At 34.3% G+C, this 25,040-nt stretch overlaps 2 non-coding genes across 2 annotated transcripts; one reads left to right on the plus strand and one right to left on the minus strand.

Moving 5' to 3' along the window:
* The first annotated feature begins 10,794 nt into the window (after positions 1 to 10,794).
* On the plus strand, positions 10,795 to 10,901 carry LOC121212937 (small nucleolar RNA R71). Its single transcript, XR_005908308.1, has one exon. It is a non-coding gene; the product is annotated as a small nucleolar RNA R71 (small nucleolar RNA).
* A 9,676-nt stretch (positions 10,902 to 20,577) lies between these two features.
* LOC121213450 (small nucleolar RNA R71) lies at positions 20,578 to 20,684 on the minus strand. Its single transcript, XR_005908831.1, has one exon. It is a non-coding gene; the product is annotated as a small nucleolar RNA R71 (small nucleolar RNA).
* Between the last annotated feature and the right edge of the window lie 4,356 nt (positions 20,685 to 25,040).

The following is a 25,040-nucleotide window of genomic DNA, read 5'->3' on the forward strand; positions in this document are numbered from 1 at the left end:
CGCCAAATACCTAAGGGGAATGAAACTTAAGATGGACCCTGTTATTATTATCTGAATTGCATGATAAATATTTGACTTGTTCTTAATTATGTGTTCTTAATTCTTGTTTTAAATATTCCAGGATATTGATTCAAGTTAATGCACTTATTCAAAGGAGAAAAAGTCCCAGTATAAGAGTAAATTTTTCGTAATTAAGCGGAGTTGATTGCACACCTAGAGATAGGGTGACAAGATTTTGCCGGATTAGGGTGAAACCTAATAAAGGAGTCTATAGATCGAGTTAATGCAACAATAGGGTGTTAATTTGAAAGAGATTTCAATTAATCAACCTAGGGCTAGACGTTATTAGTCTCGAGAGAGATAATAATATAACTTAGGGACTTCTACGGATCAAGTCAAATGAATAAATCGTCTGATTCAGAGTCAAATAACAACTGAAGTCTAGGTGGATTTTTCCTTGGGTATTGTCTTAATCAATCGAGTTTTCCCAAAAGCTTTTCCCCAATTTTCTCTCTATGCACCCGTAGTTTAGTTAATTATTTTAGATGAACAAATCCCTTAATTTTTAGGCTAGATAATAAAAAGAAAGTAATTACTAGTACTCTTGGTTCTTTTGGGTTCGACAATCCGGTCTTGCTAAAGCTATACTACTGTTCGATAGGTACACTTGCCTTCATCGTGATAATAGTTAATTTCAAGAATGATTAATTATAAATTTTCAAAACCTGTCGCGAATATCACGTATCAACTGTTCTCAAAGATCAAACAGTAACTAACTCATCATCTTTCAATGGTTCAAATCATCTAAGCTATCTCAGATTCAGATCTTTCTGTAACATTGGATACTTTAAGCTATCTCATTACCTTATAGTCTTAAAACACATCATATTCCACTTAATGACACATAGTTGAAAATCAAGAATTTCTTGCCTGATGCAGGCTAAACCAAATCTAATGCTTCGGTTAATAATGTCCTCGACTGTTCAAAAGCTTGCTAACATGTAATAGATCATGCAACTTTCACAAGGCGATAAATTTTATCGTTCAAAGTAGTTTTAAATCATATCAAAGTCTTCTAATTTATGTACACTTTTCATTCAGACTAACGTCTTTTACCCGTAAAGACATGAAATTTTATTCTCAGACATAAATGTCTCATTTAATCTTTCAAACAATAACCAATACTGATTGAACAACCACATCGGTCTTAATCATCAATGGATGACATTTCCAGAAATCCTCTCTTCCAGTCGACAAACCCGTTCAACATGCAATCATTTAAGATTCACTTATCATGCCTATCAAAGACCTTTATCATTACTTTAGCTTAAAATAACAAGAATATCCTGATTGAGGGCATTAACTTTAATCAACTTACTCGGGTGAAGAAATCCACCAAACAAATTGAAACTCGCAGTTTTGTCACTCATGTTATTGCCGATGTCAAAACCTTACACAAGATTTAAAAAAATCCGATTATTAGAATCATCACGTTCTACTATCAACCCAGAGGGATAATCATCATTGACATAGTCATCATAGGCTAAAGTATACACTTTAGATACGAGTCATGATTAATAATTTTCAAAATAAAGATGACAAGAAGACCAAAACAAATAAATCCAAGACGGAAAAATCCAAGATGAAGAAATCCAAGATATAGAAATCCAATATACGATACCGTACCAATAGATCGAGAGCAGAACTCTTAAGAAAATATGAAAGATCTCGATAATTTCTTAGAAAAAGAAGTCCAGAAGAATACATTCTTCAAACCCATGGAATTAAATGTAACAAGGATAATATACCTTCCCATATATGTATCGAATAGAACACCAATTAGAAGAAACAAAATTATAACATCATGTGTATTTTCTCATAAAGTCCCAATAGATGAAATATAATAGAATGCCAGAGAGAAATAGAGCAATACAAGTTATATACCAGTCAGACTATCAATACTTTCGTTTATACATCATGATTAGAAAACATTCCCATAGAACAAAGATTTTATCAGAGGAGTAATAGCCATAGGAATAATCACAAGAACAATTAAACATATAGAATACCTCAAAAGAAGCTGCTGAAATCTGTTCAGCCGTAACTGTCATACCCAGATATCTTACCTTTCAAATATTATTCCATCAACTATTTTTGTCATCATAAATCCCATATTATGATTCACATTGAAGAAGATCAGTTCTGAAGAAATTCCAGTTAATACATTTCTCGACATCGCACCTTACTAGTTCTGTCTTTACTTATCAATCCAATTTAATCTCTGATCATCTTTATAATCACTCTACAGCTGAACTCATTGGTCTCAAACCTGTGAGCTTATTCAACACTGATCTCATAAAATCCTTTACAAAACATCACTCTGGTAAAGGGGTGGGGTCGTAAGGTCCCTAACTCGTCTCTCATACACATATACATATAACACTATTTCATCATCATAGTAACATTTTCACAAGCATATCATTCACTTCAGGAAAACTATTATTCCCGTTTGTAGGACATGAACTGTCCAATTATCTTATTTAAACCAGTATACTTATGCATGCATTCTATGGATTCTGAACAACTTTACTTATCATTTTCATTCAATTAAGCAAGCGAGGCACATAATATCATATGAGGGCCAAACAAACATAGATAAGTATATCATAGTCTAAACTTTCATCTTGCACATCATCGTATACATATCATTACATTCACATCAATCAATCCATCAATTTAACATAGATAAATTCATTATGTTATAATCCCTTGTCTCATTTAAAGATATTGATCGTGTGATTTCATGATAGGTTTTAAATATTTATAATTAATCGTTCTTGACACTAACTATTATCGCGATGTAGGCAAGTGTACCTATCGAACAGTAGTATAGTTTTAACAAGACTAGATTGTCGAACCCAAAGGAACTAAAAGTACTAGTAATGACTGTCTTTTTATTATCTAGCCTAAGAATAAAGAGGTTTTGTTTTAACTTACTAATTATCTAAACTAAGAATTCACAGAGAATAAAATTGGGGAATTGCTTTTGGGAAAATCGATTGAATTAAGACAAAACCTAAGGAAAAATCCACCTAGACTGTACTTGTTATTCTAGCTCTGAATCGGACGATTTATTCATTTAACTTATTCCGTAGAGATCCCTAAGTTATGTTATTATCCCTATTCAAGACTAATAACGTTTAGTCCCTATATTGTATAATTGAGATCTTTCTCTACTTAACATCCTAGGGTTGCATTAACTCAATCTATGGATCCCCTTATTAGGTTTCACCCTAATCCAGCAAAATCTTGTCACCCTATGTTTAGGTGCGCAAACAACTTCGTTTAATTATGGAAAATGTACTCTTAGACAGGGTCTATTCCTCCTCTGAATAAGAGCTTATCTTGAATCAGTATCCTGAGATATCAATACAAGAATTAAGAACACATAATTAAGAACAACTTAAATATTTATCGTACAATTCAGAAAATAATAACAAGATTCGTCTTAGGTTTCATTCCCCTAAGGTATTTAGGGGTTTTAGTTCATAACTAAATAAGAAAACATCTCGGAATAATAAAGAATACAAAACATAAAGAAAACCTAAAACTACTGAAGGGGAAAGTGAGGAGAGATCTTCAGTCTTGATGGTGAATTTGGCTTCTGAGATGGATCAATCAGCTTCCTTGGAGTAATTCCTTACTCGTTATTCTGTGTCTCCCTTTCTTCCTCCTCTAGGGTGTATTTATAGGCTTTGGAATGCCTAAGATCCCTCAAAATTAGTCTTTTCTGAATTGGACTCAACTTGGGCTCGTCAGGGACACTTCTGTGTGCGATTACTTCAGGCCATGCTTGAGCCTGCCAAATTGACACAACCGTGTGGTCTGCCCATGTGAGAAGGTCCATGCCGTGTTGATTTCGTACTTTGGCCCATTTTCTCCATTTTTGGCCCGTTTCTTGTTCCTTTCGCTCTCCTATGCTCTCCTAAGTATACAACATGAAATTAAAGCATTAGGAGCATCGAATTCACCAATTCTAATAGGAAATCATCCATAAAATTCGTTAAACATAGGGTAAAAATATGTATAAATTACGGTTTATCAAATAACCCCACACTTAAGTATTTCCTTATCCTCAAGCAAAATTCTCAACTCATAATCAAAATAAATTCTTTTCAACTTATAATTTCTATCGATAATATCTCAAAATAATCGATAGGTAATCATACATTGAGAATTCAATTAAAAGAACATAAAAGTTTCAAACATTCCAAGTTGAGTATTTAATTATGCAAACATAGGTGTTTCCCTTCATCTAAGTAATTACCTTTGATTCAGAATATCACAGCGTTTCATATCCTCACTAAAGATTCACTCAAATCACTCGAGGTGTTTAAGGACAATAAATGAAGCACGCAATAGTCAATAATGAAAGTCATTACCATAGGCTTGTATGAAAATCAAATTTCCACCACTATAATTTAAGATGATACATCAATCAAAAGGTCTTTAGAGGGTTGTAATGAGGCTTGGTTAGCGGGTGTGGTCACAAGCTGAAAGAAAGGGTTAGAATCAAGATTGAGTTGAAAATTACTTAACTAGAAAATGAGCTAGTCATCAATTGCATACAACAGAGCTTTTCTCATAATATGGAATTTAAATACCGAAGCTTACAAAGTATACAGGTTTTTTTTAAGAACAAGTTAAATGACATAGACTAACTATTAAGAACAAGACAAAGCTAAACAATTTATTCAACTCAAATCTCGACAAAAATAGGGATTAATTTAGGGGATTTCAACAATAATGGCTTAAGGGTTAATATTAAGGGTAATACAAAAAATGGCTTTTTTAGGCTCAACGGGGTTTACTAGGGGCTAATCGTAGAGGTAGGCTTTTCATGGCATGAGTGGGTTAATCCTAAGTGCCTTAATCATTTTGACATATCAAATCAAATGGTGTGGTCTCGACATGCATAATCAAGGAAGTTCTAGAATAACAGTTCAATACTGACGCACTCAAAGCAATAATAAAAGTGAGCATGAAAGAATTAATAGATGCTCAAAGGCTCAAAAATGTCACAAAAATTATGACTTTTTGATGTTTAAAACTTGTGAATTCCAACTCAAAGTAATAACTAAACTTTGGGGAAACAACCTAAAATTTTAAATTCTTAAAAATCAACTTATCATGCTTGATTCTCTAATGTCTTGAGGTTTAAACAATCAATGCATAAATGCCTATGTTTTACTTCAAGATATATCAATCAATGTCATAAATCAATGCATAAATGCCTATGAACAAGGCAGACATTCAAGGATTTTTCTGATAATGAAATAAATACCCCCCACACTTAAGATGTACATTGCCCTCAATGTACAAAGATAGATATTAGAATAAAAATAAGATATGGAGAGAAGTGAAACATCCTGAGTGAAAAATGGATGAAATTCTTAGAGTAGCGAGAGTGAGTTATTAGAGATAAAGCTGGAGGACAAACATGATTCTAAAGAACAAAAGGAGAATTGGGGGAATATTTTGGTAGTAATCATAAAGATAAGTCGTGTTTAAAAACAAAAGAATCTTCAAAAATTAATGAAAGAAAAATAAAAGAAGATAGATAATCTAAAATTTTCAAGTGGCACAGCCAGTTCACACGCCTCGTGTGGATCGTGTCCATCCCGTGTTTGTCACGAAGTGAGATGTCGTCACACGGCCTTCGGGCACGCCTGTGTGTCTAGGCCGTGTGGCTATATGATCATGTTACATAACCGTGTATGATGTGGTTCGCTTCTTCCACAGTCCTATAGCTCTGCGCATGCTAGTGTTATTTTGACAGTGCTGTCCACGGGTGGTAGACACGGGCGTGTCGCACGCCCGTATGCATTTGGCAGATTTGATAACAGCCAGGTCGCACGCCCGTGGCCACTTATCGCATCCCGTGTCGGGAAAGATAACTTTTAACCTGTTTTCACATGGCCGTATCACACGATCATTTTTTCGTCTGTGTTGGTCACACGGCCTTATGCACGGCCGTGTGATCAACCGTGTGGAGTTGGGAACCTGTACTTCAAAGACTCTGTTAGTGACCTAGATGTTTAAAAATTCAAATTTAAATAATTTAAAACCTTAGTACTCGGTTTGCCTCCCGAGAAGTGCTTGTTTATAGTTTAAGCTCGACTGTTACCTTGTTGGTTTATTCAGGGCGGTTTGTGGAGTCGTAGCTCCTCTCCATCATCTTTAAAATTCTAATCATTATAAATTTTGAGACAATGTCCATTTACTTTGAAAGTACCGTGTGATGGGTGACTTACCTCTATTGTGCCATATGGAAGAGCAGATTGAATTATGAAAGGTCCTGACCATCGTGATTTAAGTTTCCTAGGAAACAATTTGAGTCTTGAGTTGTATAGGTGGACAAGATCTCCAACTTCAAATTGTTTTCGTTGCTTTAAACGATTGTCATGGTGCTGTTTTGTTGCTTCCTTGTATAGGCGTGAGTTTTCGTATGCATTGGCTCACCACTCATCAAGTTCGTTCAGCTGCATCAACCTATTTTTTCCTGCAAGTTCGGGATCAAGGTTTAGAAATTTAATAGCCCAGAAAGCTTTATGCTCTAGTTCTAATGGTAGATGACAACTTTTTCCATAAACAAGTTTGTACGGCGATGTCCCTATGGGGGTTTTAAAAGTAGTTCTGTAAGCCCATAAGGCATCATCTACTTTCATTGCCCAATCTTTTCTGTTTGATTCTACTGTTTTTTCAAGGATCCGTTTGATTTCTCGGTTTACCACTTCAACTTGTCCATTAGTTTGAGGATGGCATGGGGTGGCTGTTCTATGATGAACTTCGTATTTCTTAAGAGTTTTTTCAAATTGGGTATTACAAAAATGAGTGCCCCTGTCATTGATAATTGCTCTAGGTGTTTTGAATCTCGAGAAGAGTTTCTTAACGAAACGTACTACCACTCTAGCATCATTAGGAGGTAGAGCTTGGGCTTCCACCCATTTGATAATATAATCAACTCCTACTAAGATGTATTTATTCCTAAATGAACTGGGGAATAGGCTGATGAAATTGATACCCCAAACGTCAAATATTTCACATGAAAGCATATAGTTTTGAGGCATTTCATCATGTTTAGATATGTTACCTATCTATTGGCATTTTTCACAGGAAGTAACGTACCTGTTAGCGTATTTGAATAATGAGGGCCAGTAAAAACCCGATTCAAGTATTTTATGTACGGTCTTAGTTCCACTATAGTGTCCTCCAGTTGGCCCTGAGTGGCAATGTTCCAGTATTTTTGATGTTTCTGATCTTGTAACACATCTTCTAATGACTTGATCTGTACATCTGCGAAAAAGAAAGGGGTTGTCCCAAAAGTAGCTTTTCACATCATTAAAGAATCGTTTCTTTTGCTGGTGTGTTTACTCTTTTGGGATAATGTTAGCGGCTAAAAAATTCATGATGTCTGCAAACCAAGGTACCTCGGAGTCAGATATAGTGAAAAATTGTTCTTCAGGAAACGAATCATTTATTTCAACTTTATCTATTTCTTTGGTACTGGAGTTCTCAAGCCTGGACAGATGATCAGCCGCGAGATTTTCAGCTCCTTTCTTATCCTAAATTTCCAAGTCAAATTCCTGCAATAGGAGAACCCATCAAATGAGTCGAGGTTTTGCATCAGTTTTAGGTAAAAGGTAGCAAAGGGCAGAATGGTCAGTGTAAACAACAACTTTAGACAATATGAGATATGATCGAAATTTATGAAATGCAAAAACCACAGCTAGCAATTCTTTTTCCGTAGTAGTATAATTCTCTTGTGCAGTTGCCAAAGTTTTGCTAGCATAACGGATAGGTTGAAAATGCTTGTCTCTTCGCTGTCCCAATACTGCACCTACTGGAAAATCACTTGCATCACACATTAATTCAAATGGTAAGTTCCAGTCAGGTGTTATTATGATTGGAGCGTTAATTAATTTATCCTTTAAAGTATTAAATGCTTCTAAACATTCCTGATTGAAATTAAAAGATATATATTTTTCTAGTAATTTAGTCAAAGTCTTAGCTATTTTAGAAAAATCCTTAATAAATCTTCTATAAAAACCAGCATGTCCTAAAAAGCTTCTAATAGCCTTAACCGAACTAGGAGGGGGTAATTTTTTGATTGTTTCTATTTTAGATTTGTCCACTTCAATCCCTTTACTGGAAATTTTATGCCCTAATACAATACCTTCTTGAACCATGAAGTGACATTTCTCCCAGTTAAGGACAAGGTTCGTTTCCTCACATCTTATTAAAACTCATTTTAAATTTTTAAGGTAGAGATGGAAAGAGTTACCGAATACCAAGAAATCAACCATAAATACTTCCATGATATATTCCACGAGTTCATCAAAGATGGCCATCATACAGCACTAAAAAGTGGTAGGAGCATTACATAATCCAAAAGGCATTCTACGATAAGCAAACGTACCATATGGGCATGTGAATGTCATTTTTTCTTGATCTTCAGGAGCTATTGGGATCTAGAAGTAACCAGAGAGTCCGTCTAGAAAGTAGTAGCACATATGCCCGGATAATCTTTCCAACATTTGGTCAATGAAGGGTAAGGGGAAGTGATCTTTTCTTGTGGCATCATTCAGTTTCCTGTAGTCAATGCAAACTCTCTATCCTGTGATTGTCCTTGTTGGGATTAATTCATTCTTCTCGTTGGTCACAACCATCGTGCCTCCTTTCTCAGGGACAACCTCCACTGGACTTACCCAAGAAATTTCAGAAATAGGATAAATAATTCCAGCATCTAGAGGTTTAATTACCTTGGCTTTAACAACTTTCTTCATGTTGGGGTTCAGTCGTCTTTAAGCTTGCACACACGGTTTGTATTCATCTTCTACCAAAATTTTGTGGGTGCAAAAAGAAGGGATGATTCCTTTTATGTCAGAAATTTTCCAAGCTATGGCCTTTTTATGTTCTTGTAATACTTCGATTAATTCCTTTTTCTCCTTTGGTTGCAAGTTAGAAGCAATAATAACTGGTAATGTAGAATTATTTCCAATGAATGCGTATTCCAAGTGGTTTGGTAATTGTTTAAGTTCCAGTTTGGGAGGCTTCTCAATAGAGGGTTTTTGCTTGAGTTCATCGTTTATCTTAATGCCTTTATATTCTACTTGTCTTGACGAATGCTCATTAGGTTCATCATTTGTCTCCTCTTCTTGAGCTGGATACAGTTCTGTCGTCTCCTTCTATACAATTTCCTGAAAAGACTCTTGAGTAATATGATCAATAGAGTCAATAAAATAACATGAATCATCCTGTTCCCTAGAGAACCTCATAGCATCATAAATTTTAAAGATAATCTCCTCGTCACCTACTCTAAGTACCAATTTATCATCATCACATCGATTATAGCCTTAGTAGTGGCTAAAAATGGGCGCCCTAAAATTAAGGGTACTTCTACATCTTCATCCATGTCAAGCACAACAAAATCAACAGGAAATATGACTTTATCTACTTTCACAAGTACGTCTTCTATAATACCCCTAGGATATTTAACAGATCTATCGGCTAATTGAATACTCATCCTAGTAGGTTTAGGTTCCCCAAGACCAAGTTGTTTGAACATTTTATATGGCATCAAATTAATGCTAGCGCCTAAATCAGCTAGTGCTTTCTCAACATTCAAACTACCAATTAAGCAAGGGATAGTAAAACTTCCTGGATGTTTCAGTTTGGTTGGTAGCTTGTTTTGGAGTAGATAAGTCCTCGAACTTCCTTTTATTTGTTAGAAGCTCCTTTAAAAATTTTGCGTATGTAGGCATCTGCGAGATGGCTTCAACCAAAGGTAAGTTGATATGTAATTGCTTAAAAAGTTCAAGAAGCTTACCAAATTGTGCATCAATGCGATCTTTTTTCAATTTTGATGGGTATGGAACTGGTGGTTTATATTCCTTCGGCACTGGTTTGTCACTATTTTCGGGTTTTTCTTCCCCCCTTTCGCTTACCACGGCTTATTGTGTTAGCTTCTTTTCAGATTCTGCTAACACTTTTCCACTCGTTAGTGTAACTGCTTTTACATGCTCTTTTGATTTGGTGTTACTAAGTAAACTTCCTAGTGGTCTTTCCGAAATTAGTTTGGACAGCTGGCCTATCTGAGTTTTGAGCCATTGGATCGACGCTTGTTGATTTTTAAGTGCTGTCTCGGTGTTCTGGAAATGAGTTTCTGACACCAATATAAACTTTGAGAGCATCTCTTCAAGGTTCGGCTTCTTTTCCTATTGGCGGGGTGCTTGTTGGTAGTCTAGAGGTGGTCTCTGATTTCCTTGGCCTCCCCATGAGAAATTTGGGTGGTTCCTCCAACCTGCATTGTAAGTGTTACTATATGGATTGTTTTGTGATTGAAAATTATTACCCATGTAATTTAACTGCTCGTTATCCATGTTGTGGCCATAAGGTTGGTATTCCGCATCGCTTGATCCACCTCCACTTGCGTCGCACTGCATTACTGGGTGAACTTGAAAAGAACTAAGAAAACCATCAATTTTCTTATTCAAAAGTTCTACCTGATTAGAGAGCATGGTGATCGAATCGACCTTATAAACACCGGCTGTTTTCATTGGTTTTGTCCTCATGACTTGCCATTGATAGTTATTCAGTGACATCTCTTCTATAAAATCATAGGCATTTTCAGGTGTTTTATTATTGATGGTTCCGCCAGCATCTTCGTCAACCATTTTTCGAGTCGAAAGATTCAGGCCATTATGGAACATTTGAACCTGTAGCCGAAGTAGTAACCCATGGTGAGGGCATCTTCTCAGTAAGTCTTTGTATCTCTCCCATGCATCGTAAAGAGTTTATAAGTCTATCTACACAAATGAACAGATATCATTACGAAATTTAGCCATTTTAGCTGGCGGAAAATATTTTAATAGAAATTTTTCGGTCGTTTGTTCCCAAGTAGTGATTGACCCTCGTGGTAATAGTTCAACCACTGTTTAGCTTTGTTCCTCAATAAAAAAGGGAATAACTGAAGACGAATGGCATCATCAGAAACACCATTAATTTTAAATGTATCGCATAGTTCTAAGAAGTTTGCTAAGTGAGCGTTGGGATACTCATCCTGCAAACCATCAAACTGAACAAATTGCTGTATTATTTGAATAGTGTTAGGTTTTAGTTCAAAAGTATTTGCAGTTACAACAGGTCTAACTATGCTTGATTCAGTTCTTGTTAAAGAAGGTTTAGCATAATCATACATAGTGCGTGGAGTAGGATTTTGATTAACCGCAATTGTAGGACATAGCTAATTGTCTTGGTTTTTAGCCATCTCTTCAGTTGAAGGTTGATATCGTCCTCTTGCTCATTCTCTGTGTATTTTAAGCTTCACCTTATTTCTCTTTGATGTCTATGAACTATGCGATCGATTTCTTTCTCAAAAAGTAGTGGTCCTGACGAGTTTCTTCTAGTCATAAACTATAAAAACCTTCTAAGAGAAAGAAAAAAAAACTTGAAACTGAAACGTAAAAGATAAATGGCTAAAGTAATAAAAATCGAGCATTCCTAATATCTTAGTTCCCCGGCAACGACACCAAAAACTTGATTGCGTGATTTCGTGATAGGTTTTAAATATTTATAATTAATCGTTCTTGAAACTAACTATTATTGCGATGTAGGCAAGTGTACCTATCGAACAGTAGTATAGTTTTAGCAAGACCAGATTGTCAAACCCAAAGGAACTAAAAGTACTAGTAATGATTGTCTTTTTATTATCTAGCCCAAGAATAAAGAGGTTTTGTTTTAACTTACTAATTATCTAAACTAAGAATTCACAGAGAATAGAATTGGGGAATTGCTTTTGGGAGAATCGATTGAATTAAGACAAAACCTAAGGAAAAATCCACCTAGACTGTACTTGTTATTCTGGCTCCGAATCGGACGATTTATTCATTTAACTTATTCCGTAGAGATCCCTAAGTTATGTAATTATCCCTATTCAAGACTAATAACGTCTAATCCCTAGATTGAATAATTGAGACCCTTTTCTAATTCACACCCTAGGGTTGCATTAACTTGATCTATGGATCCCCTTATTAGGTTTCACCCTAATCCGACAAAATCTTGTCACACTATGTCTAGGCGCGCAAACAACTCCGCTTAATTATGACAAATGTACTCTTAGAAAGGGTCTATTCCTCCTCTGAATAAGAGCTTATCTTGAATCAGTATCCTAGGATATCAAAACAACAATTAAGAACACATAAATAAGAACAAGTAAAATATTTATCATACAATTCAGAAAATAATAACAAGATTCGTCTTAGGTTTCATTCCCCTTAGGTATTTAGGGGTTTTAGTTCATAACTAAATAAGAAAATATCTTACAATAATAAAGAATACAAAACATAAAGAAAACCCAAAACTCCTGAAGGGGAAATTGAGGAGAAATCTTCAGTCTTGATGGTGAATCCGGCTTCTGAAATGGATCAATCGGCTTCCTTGGAGTAATTCCTTACTCCCTATTCTGTGTCTCCCTTTCTTCCTCCTCTAGGGTGTATTTATAGGCTTTGGAATGCCTATGAGCCCTCAAAATTAGCCTTTTCTGAATTAGACTCAACTTGGGCTCGTCAGGGACACGCCTGTGTGCGATTACTTTAGGCCGTGCTTGAGCTTACCAAATTGACACGGCTGTGTGGCCTGCCCGTGTGAGGAGGTCCAGGCCGTGTTGATTTCGTACTTTGGCCCATTTTCTCTATTTTTGGCCCGTTTCTCGTTCCTTTCGCTCTCCTATGCTCTTCTAAATATAAAACATGAAATTAAAGCATTAGGAGAATCAAATTCACCAATTCTAATAGGAAATCATCCATAAAATGTGTTAAACATGGGGTAAATATATGTATAAATTACGGTTTATCAAATATCATTGAAATTCATCAACATTCAACATCCAATCGGCATAATGACATTTCCATCCGTAAAATGATATTTAACATTTTTTCATACCTTTATGAATTTCGTTTATCACATTCACTTAATCAAACAAGTCAAGTACAAAATATCATATAAAATCAAACAAGCATAAGTATTCCTCGCAACATAAAATTTTATCTCACATGTTATCACCAGCATATCATGCGCTTTTATTCATACTTTTCTGAGTTTAGGCTCATCATAACTGTATTTTACTCGAATACCTTAGCTTCACATTTAACATGGTCAGTGTAGCTCGGTTGGAGAGTACCTTTGTCTAACAAGAGAATTCTCATCCGTGCCGAGAGACATCACATTATCACATATTGGTGGCATGTATAGCTAGACTCTCATACATGCTAGGTTAGTCTAAAAACTGACAAAATCATAGCTCTGATACCATTAAATGTAACACCCCTTACCTATATCCAACGTCGGGACAGGGTTCAAGGCGTTATCGGACTTAAACATTCACAAACATGCAAAACCGAGTCACAAAATTTTGCCCAAAATTGAAACTTTTCAAATACATGTATATCATCCCTTGTACAGGCCTTCGAGGCCTAAAACAAACATCGGGGTGGTTCAGGTTTGGGAAACTTATAAAAAATTTCATGAAACAGGGTTACATGCCAGTGTGGACACAGGGATACCCTGCTCAGGCCGTGTAACTCTTTGTTTATGATGTCAGCAAAACAAATTGAACCACTCAGAAAGATCACACGCTCGTGTGCTAGGCCCTGTCCTCCACACGGTTGAGACACATGGCCGTGTCTCTGCTTTTGTGACTAGCACTTAGGCTATTTTCCAAGCCTTTTTGTTACCATTAATACCTCACATACTTAAATACATTATAGACATATACAATGTAGCATCAAGTAAATGATTAAACATTCTCCATTAAGACTCAATTGTAAGTTTTGTTTACTGATTTTATACCAAGTCTAAACAAACCAATTCACAATCAATTGAACATGTCATTTTGATTATTACTTATACATTTATACCATGCTTACCTAAGTCATTCCACACCAATTTCATGCTCAAGCATTATTGACTTACTGCCATATCATACTTTATTCTCTGATTATGACCACTTTGTTTGGTCATAAGACATTCATCAAGCATACATACCGTAATACTAACCATTCATGTCAAAAAATTATAATCACATGACCACATCACAATGCATCAATAAATAGCTTGGATAAATAGGCTTACAAGCCATAACCCATACAAGCCACATCTCATGGCTAAACACAACGAATCAACTTAGGCCAACATCTTGGCCAAATCAAAAGAATACACATTATAATGACTAAGCCCCTATACATGCCACTCACTTGAAGATAGTAAGATTCAACAATACTCCAAAGGTGGTAGCCTGATAGTGTGATGCTGCCTCCGGCAATCTCCAACCCCGAGCTGACCTGACAACACTAAAGAAATGGAGAGGAGGGAGTAAGCTTAAAACTCAATAAGTCCATATGAAAATAATAAGCAAATTATCAACATGATTCCATGGTAATATAACCATAATAATACTTTTACTTATATTCTGGTCATGTTGTTTTCTCAAGTCATAGTTACTAAATTATTTATATCTGGAGCTACGAAACTCCAAATTAAGATTCGCTAATTTTCCCTCCAACTATACTCACATATATTATTATCATAAAATTTTTAGAATTTTTGGATTAGCCAATAAGTACAGTTTATTCTTTAAATCACCCCTATTCTGCTGTTTGACAGCTCTGACCCTCTGCACTAAAAATTAATTATCTCTTCGTACAAGATTTGGATAATGTTCCCATCTATTTCTATTGAAAATATGCTCATTAAGTATTTAGTCATATAAATTCTAATTCATAATCATTTTTGTACAATTTTTAGTGATTTTCCAAAGTTGAGATAGGGGAGCCCAAAAGCACTCTAACTCTATCTTACAAAAGTTCAAATATCTCATAATATGAAACTCTTTTGCTTACACTGTTTCTTCTATGTGAAACTATATTCAATAAGCTTTAATCTCATATTTTATTCAGTCTCTAATTCAATCTCTACAATTTTTGGTGGATTTTCGAAATCACACAACTGCTGATGTTTAAAAATGTTTTAGTGCAATACCATGATAACTATCATATGATGGCATAATAACATAATCACCAAGATTATTCATCATTCAAGCATTCTAGCTCATTAATCAAATATTCATATACATATACATGAATATACCTTTTGTAACACCCCTTACCTGTATCCGTCGCCGAAACAGGGTAAGAGGTATTAACAAATCATAGTACATACTATTTAATAAAACCGAGACAAAAATATGGCGTGCAATTAGATCATGAATCATTATAACATATGCCTTTAACAATACTAGCCAATTTCAAAGGCTTCGTTCAAAATAATCGATCAGATACTATAATTAATATTTTAAACCTAGACAATTATGACACGTAACAAAATAACTAAGTCTACTATACATGCCATAATTCAAAATGTTCAGTTCAAATACCCAAAAGTATTGATGGTGTAGGCAGATCTTCAACGATCCTTGACTCCTGTGCAAGCTGGACGACACTATAAGACAAAAGAGAGAAAAGGAAGTAACCTTATAGCTTAGTAAGCAAGTATATAAATAATGAATAAAGAATTTAATATGTTTACACAATAACTCAAGTGTATCTACGTTTTAATTTTACTATTTACTCCACTTTGGTCAAGCCGTCTCTCCTGCGTCATATTCACTAAATAAATTATAACTCAAGTTACAAAACTCAGAATTCAAATCCGTAAATTTTTTTTGAAACTAGACTCATATTAATTATTACTAAAATATTTCTAGAATTTTTGGTCTGGCCAATTAGTATAGTTTATTAGTTAAAATTTCCCCTGTTATACAGCTCGACTGATCTAACCTCTGTTCACTACGAATCAAATTTCTCCCAATACACAATTCAAATATCCATGAAATATGTTTCATTTAAAACTCGACTCAATAAGGAATCTATACATATAAACTATATTTCTTAATTTGTTTTGTACAATTTTTACTGATTTTTCAAAGTTAGAACAAGGGATCACATAGTCATTCCGAGCGAGTCACACACAAATATAAATATATCAAAATATAGAGTTCCTTTACTTGCTCTATTTCTTTTACATGGGAATAGACTCATTAAGATTTAATTTCATATCTCATTCAGTCTCTAATTAAATTTCTACTATTTTTGGTGATTTTTCAAATTCACGTCACTGTGACTGTCCAAAACAATATTATTGCTAATTCACTCTTTCACACTTTCTTTGTATTAACCCCATTTTAGCATGCATATCACAATTCATTTTCACCACATTTCTTACATCGCAAGTATAGGTCATGATTACAATGTCACCTTAAAACCTTCCCGTTGAACAATTCGGATCAATCCTCTATACTTGATGGTTTCAGCACATAGCCCCACCATCATATTTCATATAATTCGGCTCTCTTGTACACATGGTGAACACTTAGTACCACCCATGCGACCTAGCCAATTTATCTCATAGCTCTCTTGTCTACATGGTGTCCTTCACTTGGAATCACACATGCGACCTAGCTACATTTATCTCTCCCGTAGCTCTCTTGTCTATATGGGATACATCCCGTATCAGACATGTGACCTAGCTACTACATAGTATCTCGTAGCTCTGTTGTACACATGATGTGCACTCAGCATCATACATGTGACCTAGCTACGCTACATCTATATTATTCAATCTTTCCGAATGTTCAACCGGGATTTTTCTCTCTATTACTTATTTCCATTCTTCCAATAGTCGATTTATAATAGGCTGAAATATAAAAATGTAAATGAAGTTAATGTATTATTTACATACAAACTTACCTCGGTGCAAAATATGGAAATTTTGCAATTTAGTCCAAAACCTTTTTCTTCCCCCGTTCGAGGTCGATTCCACGCCTTTCTTGATCTATAACAACACATTTAGCTCATTTAATACTCATACTATTTATTTCAATCCAAAAATCACATTATGGAAAAATTACATTTTTGCCCCCTAACTTTTACAAAATTACAATTTTGCCCCTAGGCTCGGAGATTTAATTTCAGCCCTTATTCTTATGTTTTATGACATGCTGATCATTTTTCTTTTCTATGAAAACATAAAATTCTCACTCTAACATGCACTTATGAGCATTAGATATTTTTACCAATTATACCGTTTTGCTCATTTTCGCTAAAAATCGCTTAGAAAAGATCGTTCTCCTAACCTTAAACATTCATATTCTACCATCAAACATCAAAATACATGCATATCATTCATGGGTAAATTTTTAAACATAAACCCTAACTCGAAATAATGGTAGAAATAGGTAAACCGAGCTACGATGATTTCAAAAATGTAAAGAACATTAAAAATGGGGCTTGAATGCACTTACTATTGAGCTTGAAAGCTTGAAACAAACCCCAGCTATGGAGAACATGCAAGTTTCGACCAAACTAAATGAAGATGAACACATTTTTGTGTTATTTTCCCATTTTATTTCATTTATTATGCAAATGACAAAAATGCCCTTACTACTAAACTTTCTAAAAATTCCATCCATGTCCAAATTTTTGTCCATATAAAGTATAATGGTCTAATTTCCATTTAAGGACCTTTACTTAAAACCCCCATTTCAATCAAGTACTTTATGAACAAGAAAGCACACATTTTTTCACTTATTTCAATTTAGTCCTAAACGTCAAATTAAACACCTAATCGATAAAATTTTGCAACGAAATTTTCACACGATTATGCAATCATAATATAAACACTAAAACTTAATCAAAATAATTTTTTTTTCAACCTCGAATTCGTGGTTTCGAAACCACTATTCCGTTTTGGCCCTAAATCGGGCTGTTACACCTTTTGGGCATATATTATCCTGTAACAAAGCATTACTCATGAGTATAACATACATACCTGTACGTATCTATAGCATATTGAATAACTTTACCTTCATTACCATGCCTATCTCGGGACTTTCATCGCATCATTCATTATAATACCCATTGAACACTTGGAATACTATTGGATACACGGAAACTTGCACATAAGTTCCACATAAACATACGTAGCCAGAGCTACCTTATAACATGTAACACATCTATAATGAACTCGGACCTCTCAACGAGCTCAGATGTTACATGTATCACATCCATTATGAACTCGGACCACTCAACGAGCTCGAATGCTCGCATCTATAATGAATTCAGACCACTCAATGAGCTCGAATGCTACATATATCACGAACTTGGACCACTCAACAAGTTCAGATTCTCACATATATAACGAACTCGGACCACTCAACGAGCTCAGATTTCTTAATTCCTAGTGACATGTCACTTGTATCCTAAACAATTCCTAAGGTTGAAATGGGGTTTTTCTCATTGCACAGAGCATCTTCATCGTACTTGTTCGTATCGTCGTGGATAATGACCGTAATATCATTCATGCTTACAAATTCACCATTCTTATATTCATGAAATAACCATGGCATTGTTGATAAACCGTAATTTATACATATTTTTACCCCATGTTTAAAGCATTTTATGGATGATTTTCCATTAGAATTGGTGAATTCGATGCCCCTAATGCTTTAATTTCATGTTTTACACTTAGGAGGGCATAGGAGAGCGAAAGGAATGAGAAACGGGCCAAAAACGAATAAAATGGGAAAACGTAAGAAATCAACACGGCCTAGACCTCCTCACACAGGCATACCACACACCCGTGTCATTTTGGCAGGCTCGAGCACAGCTTGAAGTAATCGCACACGGGCATGTCACACTGGCGTGTCACTACCGAGCCCAAGTTGAGTCCAATTCGAAAAAGGCTAATTTTGAGGGCTCTTAGGCATTCCAAAGCCTATAAATACACCATAAAGGAGGAAAAAAATAGGAGGACAGAGTAGGGGGTAAGGAATTACTCCAAGAAAGCCGAGTGATTCATCTCAGAAATCGGATTCATAATCAAGACTAAAGGTCTCTCCTCAATTCCCCTTCAGGAGTTTTGGGTTTTGTTTATGTTTTGTATTCTTTATTATTCTTAGATGTTTTCTTATTTAGTTATGAACTAAATCCCTTAAATAGCTAAGGGGAATGAAACCTAAGATGAATCTTATTATTATTTTCTGAATTGTATGATAAATATTTGATTTGTTCTTAATTATATGTTCTTAATTCTTGTTTTGATATCCTAGGATACCGATTCAAGATAAGCTCTTATTCAGAGGAGGAATAGACCCTGTCTAAGAGTACATTTTTCATAATTAAGCGGAGTTGATTGCGCGCCTAGACATAGGGTGACAAGATTTTGCTGGATTAGGGTGAAACCTAATAAGGTGATCCATAGATCGAGTTAATGCAACCTAGAGTGTTAATTAGAGAAAAGTCTCGATTATTCAATCTAGGGATTAGACGTTATTAGTCTTGAATAGGGATAATAACATAACTCAGGGATCTCTACCGAACAAGTTAAATGAATAAATCATCCGATTCAGAGCCAGAATAACAAGTACAGTCTAGGTGGATTTTTCCTTAGGTATTGTCTTCATTCAATCGATTTTTCCAAAAGCAATTCCCCAAGTCCATTCTCTGTGCATTCTTAGTTTAGATAATTAGTTAGTTAAAACAAAAACCTCTTTATTCTTAGGCTAGATAATAAAAAGACAGTTATTACTAGTACTTTTAGTTCCTTTGGGTTCGACAATCCAGTCTTGCTAAAACTATACTACTGTTCGATAGGTACACTTGCCTACACCACGATAATAGTTAGTTCAAGAATGAGTAATTATAAATATTTAAAACCTATCATGAAATCAACGATCAAGTTTTTGGCGCCGTTGCCAGGGAACTAAGATATTAGGAACGCTCAATTTTTATTACTTTGGCCATTTATTTTTTTTTTGCAATTTAATTTAATTTAATTTTTATTATTATTTATTAATTTACTTTTTCCTTCTCTTGGCAGTTTTTTATAGTTTATGACTAGAACAAACCCGTCAGGGCCATTAGTTTTTGACGAAGAAATCGATCGTACAGTTCGCAGAAATCAAAGAGAAATAAGGCTAAGCTTAAGATACACAGAGAACGAACAAGAAGACGATACTCAACCCCCAACTGAAGAGATGGCTGAAAACCAAGGCAATAAGTTACCTCTTGCAATTGCGGTTAATCAAAATCCTACTCCACGCACTATGTATGATTATGCTAAACCTTCTTTTACAGGAACTGAATCAAGCATAGTTAGACCTGCTGTAGCTGCAAATAATTTTGAAATAAAACCTAACACTATTAAAATGATACAGCAATTTGTTCAATTTGATGGTTTGCAGGATGAGGATCCCAACGCTCATTTAGCCAACTTCTTAGAACTATGCGATACATTTAAAATTAATGGTGTCTCTGATGATGTCATTCATATTCGGTTATTCCCTTTTTCATTGAGGAACAAAGCTAAACAGTGGTTGAACTCGTTACCACAAGGGTCAATTACTACATGGGAACAAATGACCGAAAAATTTTACTAAAATATTTTCCGCCGGCTAAAACGACTAAATTACTTAATGATATCTCTTCTTTTGTGCAGATGGATTTAGAAAAACTCTACGATGCATAGGAGAGATACAAGGAACTTTTGAGAAGGTGCCCTCACCATGGGTTGCCTGTAACACCTTTAACCCATATCCGTCACCATAGTAGGGTTATGAGGTATTACCAATTAAACTATTATTCATACAAACATTGTTTTTAAATTTTAAATCAAAATTCAGATCACATATAAGCTCATAACTCAAATCATTATCAAATCTTAAAATAAATTGAGATACACAATACATCACAAATAATGTATAATATAAAATGTACATACAAATTTAAATATTTATTTAATACACGAAACATGGAACACATCTATGGCATCAATATTAATCATTTAACTTAAGGAATACATATGTCACGTGTATGTACAGGTTGCACTAAATTTAATATATATATTTCATTATTATTTCTTTGTTTTATCTATTTGTATGGCATTACAACTTTAAGTATTAAAGTATTCATAAGTAATACATTAAGGCAGTTTGTTTCACTCTTTATATACTTGTAAACATATAAGTAGTTATAACCGACCATGACAACACAAACCTATAAGGCAAATTTAAACGTCCAATTGATGTCAGTAAAGATTATTCATACCTACTATAATCATTACAATATAAATATTTGGTCTAGCAAATTTAATAAATTTATGCACACACCATTAAAAATACACTTATATATATCTACCTAAAGTTACGTATTAAATGGCAAAGTAGCAGTCAATATTTGGATAACTTAATTATTAATCATTTAATGTCATCCATGATTTAACATTAAAAGAAAATTCTTAGTAACTATGTCTAATGATATAATTACATTATATATTTAATAAGTAATCACATCTAAATGTTTAATACATTGCACTATGGCCAAATATACTAATAATAAACATGTACATATTGCGCAGCCAACTAAGCTAATATATATCTATCCAACACTTTTTATTCGTTCCACATTTTACATTTCTATCACCAATTATTATATAATACACTAAATACATATTATTCTTTTATTCTCATAACCGAATTTATTCACCTAATACCACATACCCATCCAAGTTCCCACTGGCAATTTTATCATCAATCAAGCTCATTAAATCTTTTAACCAAGAACATGTAAGACCAAATTTAGACATCGTAAGCAAACCGTTTTCAAGCATATAATACCCATAGTAACATTTTAAATATTCTAACAATTAATTATAAAATCAAGATAGACATAGCCCATACTTAACATAACCCAATTCAACTTAAAGGTTTAGCCATTTTCGCATGGCTTTTATACAAAACCAAAATTCATCAAGTCAAGCATACTTTAGTCTATACATGCCATAATTTGCATTTAATTTATAAAGGTACCCAAAATAATAGATAGTATGATAAGCCTCGCTGACGATCCCCGAGTTGATAACTTGATTTCCAAAATCTAAAAAAAATAGAAACAAATATACACACGGTAAGCTATTATAGCTTAGCAAGTCATAAGCAAATAATTGACCTAACAAAGTGTTCCACTCAATTAGGCTAATAAATTGTAAATAAAAACTATATACCATTTAATCTCGGCTTAAAACCTGGATATAAATCCCCATGTATACATTCGCACATGGACATTAACTAGGCTGAATGGTCAAAAGGCCAAATTATCTTATTATCTTACAACTTTCCAAACAACTAATTATATTATAATCAAACCTACATATACTTTTTACATAAGCTAGTAAATTACAATATAATATCGCATAAATATTTATATATATATGTATATCACCAACACGGCCATTTATATATATAATCACACACTTGCATATAATTATGAATCATTTCTTGATGATTAACTTTTAAAATCACAAAGCCGAAATCACATACCAACAACACTTAAATTTATTAATATCAACTTCACATGAACAAACAAATATTAAGTATAAACTTATATTATCATTAATAGCCAACAAACTAATTCATACCTGACCATTTAACTCGTAATACACACTCGTATCCAATTTACCTTTGCTCAATGAACCATTCGGAATTGGATAGGACACTCGGATAATCACACAAGTCGTACAATGCCAACGTCCCAGACGTGGTCCTACATGTAGTCACGTATCGATGCCACTTTCCCAGACAGGGTCTTACTCGCAAACACATATCAGAATCACATAACGATGCCATGGTCTTACTCGTACACATATATTGGAATCCTACGTCATGACATATGTATCCTAACTATTCCTAAGGTTCATACAGGACTTTCGGACATCGTAACTCGGTCGAATCGAACTCGGAAGTGTAGTAGTCAAATTTAATCATTTTCGGCCATAACATATTAAAAATTCTACATTTCATAACAGCATATAAAAATAACATTTAATTACCAAATAAACACGTCTATTTGCTTATAAACTTACCTCGGACGGTACAAAATGAAATCGGGCAGCTAGTTGACAACTTTCGTCTTTCCCTGATCTAAATCCGATTTCTTTAGTTCTTGATCTAAAAATATTCAAATTAAGCTCATTCAAACATATTTTCATTCAATTTAGTCTAAAAGCACATAAATAGCCAAATTACCATTTTACCCTTGACATTTACAATTTTTACAATTTAATCCCTATTGCACAAAATACAAAATACAGCAAATTTCTCTATACTTATGTTAACCGAATTTTACCCACTCTCAAACAAGTCCATATATTCGATTTATTTTGGATTTTAGTCCCTCAAATTATTATTTTTGCAATTTTACTCCTAATTACTCAAAATCATCAAAAACTCCAATACAAAATATGTTAATCTAAAACATATCTTTCATTTTTCATCATCAAACAACAAAAATCACAAGCTATCAACAATGGCACAACCCAAAATATTCATCAAAATCAAAAATTTAAGCATGGGCTTTGTAGTACTCGAAGCAACGATCTCAAAAATGTAAAAATTATCAAAAACTGACAAGAAAACAAACCTTGATTGAACTTCCAAATAGGCCGAACCCTAGCTTATTATTTCTTCTTTTCTTTTACCTTATATTCGGCAATGAAAAATAACTAAGACAAATATGTAAACTTTATTTTATGTTTATATTATATATGTTATAATAATTGAATTACTTTTATAACTTTTTTTTAATATAAAAATCACATGATATAAGTCTTAACCGTCCCAATAATATAATTATGGGTTATTTACAACATAAATCCTTCACTTTTAAATGCCACTAACAATTCGGCCCCTTTATATATCAAACTACCAAAATTTTCAATTTACGCGATTAAGCCCTTTTATTTAATCGGATACCCAAACGATAAAATTAAATCACAAAAATTTCACAGATATAAATTCACATAAAATAAACATAGAAAATAACTTTTAAATATTTTTCTGACTAGGATTCGTGGTCCCGAAACCACCGTTCCAATTAGGGTCTAAATCGGGCTGTTACAACTCTCCCCCCTTAGGGATTTTCGTCCCCGAAAATCTTACCAGTGAATAGGTTTGGATAACGTTCTTTCATTGTATCTTCTAGCTCTCATGTTGCTTCCTCAACTCCATGCTTATGCCATAATACTTTAACTAACGAGATCTTTTTATTCCGTAACTCTTTACTCTCACGAGTTAAAATACGAACCGGTTCTTCTTCGTAGGTCATATCAGGCTAAATTTCAATCTCAGACGGACTGATCACATGAGAAGGATCAAATCGATACCTCCGAAGCATCGAAACGTGGAATACATTGTGAATCTTTTCTAACTCAGGTTGCAACGATACACTGTAAGCAACTGGTCCAATACGCTCTATTACCTCATACGGCCCAATAAATCTCGGACTCAATTTTCCTTTACGACCAAACCTGAGTATTTTCTTCCACGGTGAGACTTTCAAGAAAACTTTGTCTCCAATCTGAAACTCTATATCTTTACGTTTCAAGTCCGCATAAGATTTCTGATGATCCGATGTTGTTTTCAAACTTTCACGGATCACTTTCACTTTCTGTTCAGTCTCTCTAATCAAGTCAACCCCGTGTATCTTATCTTCACCAAGTTCAGTCTAGTATAATGCTATACGACATTTACGGCCGTACAAAGCCTCGTAAGGTGCCATTTTGATGCTCGATTGGTAGCTATTATTATATGCGAATTCAATCAGAGGTAAGTATTGTTCCCACGTACCTTCAAACTTGAGAATACAACATCTTAACATATCCTCAAGTATCTGAATGATTCGCTTAGACTGGCCATCTGTTTGTGGATGGAAAGCAATGCTAAAATGTAATTTCGTACCTAGTGCATCTTGTAGTTTCTTCCAAAACCGCGATGTAAACCTCGGATCTCGATCCGAAAGAATGGATATAGGCACACCATGTAGTCTCACAATCCGAGAAACATACAATTCAGCTAGCTTATCAAGTGAATAGTC

This window comes from Gossypium hirsutum, chromosome A13 (genome assembly GCF_007990345.1).
Source record: "Gossypium hirsutum isolate 1008001.06 chromosome A13, Gossypium_hirsutum_v2.1, whole genome shotgun sequence".
NCBI lineage: Eukaryota > Viridiplantae > Streptophyta > Magnoliopsida > Malvales > Malvaceae > Gossypium > Gossypium hirsutum.